Here is a 5,108-nt window from a genome sequence, read left to right as displayed (position 1 = left end):
GTCCATGGTCTGGCACACAGGCTGTTAACATTTTGTGTCAGGAAGGGGTGGGGGGAAAGCCACCCACCAGAGCACAGCTGCTGATGTGGGCTGGCCTTTTCCACACACTCTTCAAGGCTGGTGTGTTTTCTGAAAACTTCTAACATTTGAATCTCTTCCATTTATAAGCCTGCGATTAACCGCACGGCTCAGGTCCGCGTGAAACCCGCGCGACCGCATTCGCGTGCACCCACGCAGCTGTGGAGCCGTCGCTCTCTCTCTTTTATACATAAATACTTTGTGCTGCCAGGAGCAAAGTCCAGCACAAACGTCTTTCTCCCTCTAACTCACTCTTGGTTGCTTAGAAACCATAATAACAACAACAACTGCTGACGTCACACACCACGCGTTCTGCTCCGCACACACTCACACACAACAACAACAACGAGACGACGACGAAAATGACAATAACACAAAATAGGCCTACTCCGGACTCACACCGGACCGCTCGGGACCCTGACCCAGCTGTGGGACGCTCACCCACTCGCGCGACAAAACCCAATGAAGGGACGCTCGGGACACACACCCAGGGCGATTTCAAAACCGGACACACACCGGACGCTTGGGACCCTTGGGCGATTTAACCAAAACTTCTTTTTCGGGACACTAACCCAGTTATCGCTCCACAAAGCAGCGAACTTCTCAACGCCTCACAAAATGGCAGAGACTGCACAACGACACGGTTATAGAGTCGGCCTCTTTAAACTTACTTGGCGTTGCTTAGCGTGTAATATCAGCCTGAATCCCGCCGATCGCCATTCATCGAGGAGAAGGACAGACAGCGAATCCACAGGAACTTCCTGGCTGACGTCAGTCTTTCAGCGTGCCTCTCCCCCCCCTCGGTGAATGCGATCCCAGGGAGCCGGCATCGAAGGACCAATTAATGATAGGTTTGTGGCATAAACCCTATTCGCTGGAACGTTGAAGACAATATAATTACACTGCAAAGCAAGACACAAGGTTCTGGTTTACTCATGCATGAGGGAGGTGTCTGGCTGGAGCCAAGTGTCGTCCCACCACTTGACCTCCGTCAGAGACTCTCAGCCAGGCTCCCCATAGCACTCCTTTTATTGTGGTTACATGAATATGCATAGGTTCATTAACATATGACGTCTTACATAGGTATACATGTGAACAAAGAATACTGTGTGTGTGTGTGTGTGTGTGTGTATGTAGGTGTGTGTGTGTGTATGTAGGTCAAGATGTGACCCTGTGAAGCCTCCCTAAAGCTAGTGCCAGGATGTCTGAGTCCATCTAACAAAAGGCTCTTATACTTAAACAGATATACATGTGCTTGCTATACCATAAATCAACAAGAAAAGATAAACTCTCCTAGGGAGTATGTGATTTATACCAAGGACACTCTAGAAGAACGGATGCACTCCCTAACACACAGAGCTGTTACTTTAGGATGAAACATCCTTTCAATCCACCAATGATTATATACACTTCTAAGCATATATGAGTAAATATTTCTAAGCATAAATGACAATCAACAATACAAATCTAACAGTGATAATGTTGATTTCTGTCTCCACAGGTGTGTACAGTATTGATCTCATCCAACCAGATTCAAGGGTTTTGCAGCCTGGACAGCCTTTGACCATCATCTGTCAGGTCTCTGGTTATTCTTTGAGTGATAGCAGCTATGGAACATGTTGGGTCAGACAGCGTGATGGAAAGCAAATGGACTGGATTAACTGCATGTGGTATAATGGGAACACTGCTAACAATGACGCTTTAAAGAACAAGTTCAGTGTGAGCAGAGACACTTCTGCTCAAACGGTGACAATAACAGGACAGCATCTGCAGCCTGAGGACACAGCTGTTTATTACTGTGCACGTTACCTCACAGTGATACAAACCACTGACAGACCTGCACAAATACTCAACAACAAGCAACACACAACCACACACAAGTAATAAATGTAAAAATGCAGGTGTCATGAAAACTCTCTCATATATGCACATTTATTTGCAAAAGTACATACAAGGTTTTGTTTATGATTTATGATCCTGATCATGTACTTTTAATGTGTTTGAGCAGATTTACCAAGAAATGAAAAACAATAATGTTTTTAAGAACTAAGCAATTTCTTACAATCAATGAATATACATTGTACATTGATTTAAATATATATTTTGGTAAATAGGTCTGTCCATAATAGATAATAATAATAATAATAATAATAATAATAATAATAATAATAATAATAATAATAATAATAATAATAATAATATATTCAATATTATGGAAACATTGCAAGTATTACAGTCATTATATAAGAACTACATATTTAGTTTGATTCTCATGTTATTCATAAAGACATGACATCAGACTGGAGTGGAGATCGCAGTACATCAGGTTCACAAGCAAACTCTGAATGTGAGTCTGTTTAAATCTGTCATGTTCAGCAGTTCTTTTTAATATGAATTGAGAATTTATGACAAAACATTTTGTTTTTCAACATGTGTGAAGTGTGAATAGTTGACACAGCCAGCCTGTGTCTTAGTGCAGCCAGGTCAGCATCTGACCATCACCTGTCAGGTCTCTGTTCTGTGCTACTGCATAGCTTGGATCAGACAGCCTGCAGGGAAAGGACTGGAGTGGATGAGTCAGGACTGTGTTCAGAGTTCAAAGTTCAGTTTTGAATTAGATTCTTCCAACAACACAGTGACTTTAAAAGGCCAAAATCTGTAGCCTGAAGACACAGCTGGGTACTACTGTGCCAGACAGCCACAGTAACACAAACCATTAGCAGATCTGTACAAAAACCTTTCAGAGTCTAAGCAGCAGTACCATGACACCTTTCTACATGTATCTGCCAATATATCTCACCAGTAGCACCTACACTTGTTCAAAGTTTACTATCTGTAAGACTGATGATTAGTAGTTGTTAATCTTGTGTTCATCTCATTCATTCATCTAGAAAACAATTAGAATTAATTTTATTTATTTATTATTTTATTTATTATTTTTGCACCTGGAAGAACATTTTAGTCCAAGTGAATCCTTGTGGAACGCTCACTACAAACAACAACTGCAAACAATATCCATGTGCATGATTTCAACATCATTTGTGTTCAATTCTCAAAAGTTCTTGAAAAACTGTTTAAAAACAGACTGGAAAAATTTATAGATAAACATAAACTACTCACTGAGAGTCAGTACGGATTCAGATCAAGCAGATCAACATCATCGGCACTATTAGATTCAATAGAATACATCACAAATTCCATAGACAAAAAGCAATATGTGGCTGGGTTATTCATAGACTTGACAAAGGCATTTGACACTATAGATCATGATATATTAATAAGAAAACTGGAACGTTATGGTGTCAGAGGGGTAGTTTTAGATTGGGTCCGGAGTTATTTAAGTGACAGAAAGCAGTTTGTGAAAATAAATGGTGGTTGCTCCTTATGTATGGACATTGCTTGTGGTGTACCCCAAGGGTCAGTTTTGGGTCCAAAATTCTTCAACTTGTACATTAACGACATCTGTAAAGTGTCCAAAGTATTAAAAATGGTTCTCTTTGCTGACGATACAAACATTTTTTGCTCTGGTGATGATCTGCAGAATTTATTGGAGGATATGACTAATGAAATAAGTAAAGTGAAGTTCTGGCTTGATAAAAACAAATTATCATTAAATTTGAATAAATCTAAACTGATGTTATTTGGAAATAGTAGTTTAAATACAAATGCAAAGATTCAAATAAATGGTGTTGATATTGAAAGAGTCAGTGAAAATAAATTTCTGGGGGTAATAATAGATGAAAAACTTAACTGGAGAGCTCACGTAAGATATATTCATTCCAAAGTATCACGAAGCATTGCAGTACTAAACAAGGCAAAACAGGTATTCGACAGAACATCACTTCATATTCTCTACTGTTCACTGGTTTCACCATACTTAAGCTATTGTGCAGAGGTCTGGGGCAATAACTATAAAACCACATTACATTCACTTTTTACTCTTCAAAAAAAAGCAATTCGAATCATCCACAATGCAGGTTATAGGGAACATACAAACTCACTATTTTTGCAGTCTGAAATATTGAAAATTGACGATATAGTGAAATTCCAAACAGCACAAATTCTATTCAAAGCAAAAAATAAAGAACTGCCAGGTAATATTCAGAGTATGTTTTTTTTGAAAGAAGGAAGTTATAATTTAAGGGGTTTTTGTAACTTCAAAACAATGAAGGTACGTACTACAAGAAAAGGCTTTTGTGTTTCTGTTCAAGGGGTGAAATTATGGAACAAACTGAATATGGAATTAAAGCAATGTCCAAACATAAAACTGTTCAAAAAGAGTTATAAAAATATGATCTTCTCGATCTATAAAGAAAAGGAAAATATTTAAATTAAGTGAATGTCTCTATTTAAAAACAAACAAACAAACAATAAATTCATGATGTGATATTATAGTATATAGTATATCAGAAATCTGTTCACTATTTTTATTACAAATTATATCAGTAAGGAAGCTGACTAAATATTCACTGATAATTTATGGGACAGGGGTGGGATTAAATAAGTGTATACTTCTTCCCACTCCCTTTCAACATGTAAATTAATCAGAATGTTTTTTGTATGTAATTTGTATAGTATTTTTTTCTCTCTTATTTCTTTTCTAAATGTACTTGTATATTGTTCACATGTTGAAATAAAAATTACCAAATTAATTTGATTGCAGTTGCAGTTTATCTTGTTGAATAGTTATTCTCACACTGCAGCCACGACAAGACAGCTTGACATCTGTACAAGCATCAAAGAGATGTCACTATACTTATGTAGAGTAAAGAACAAAAAATGCATCATTCTGTTTACATAAGAAACTGCAAATGCAAAGTTCCTTTTTTCCAAACAGACACCAAGAACATGCTCATAACTGAAGTAAAGTGTGTGACTGCATCAGTGCCAGATAAACTCTGACACTTTAGAATTGTATTATGTGTCTTTTTGACTTCTCTTGTGGCTGACAAGAGTAACCAATTAACACAGTGTAATTTTTTTTTTATCTGGATTCACCTTCAGCAGCTACTATATGACCTCAGACAGGC

The sequence above is a fragment of the Rhamphochromis sp. 'chilingali' genome (genome assembly GCF_963969265.1).
Source record: "Rhamphochromis sp. 'chilingali' genome assembly, chromosome: 15".
Lineage (NCBI taxonomy): Eukaryota > Metazoa > Chordata > Actinopteri > Cichliformes > Cichlidae > Rhamphochromis > Rhamphochromis sp. 'chilingali'.
The sequence above is the reverse complement of the archived record's forward strand: the minus strand, read 5'-3'. Positions refer to the sequence as shown.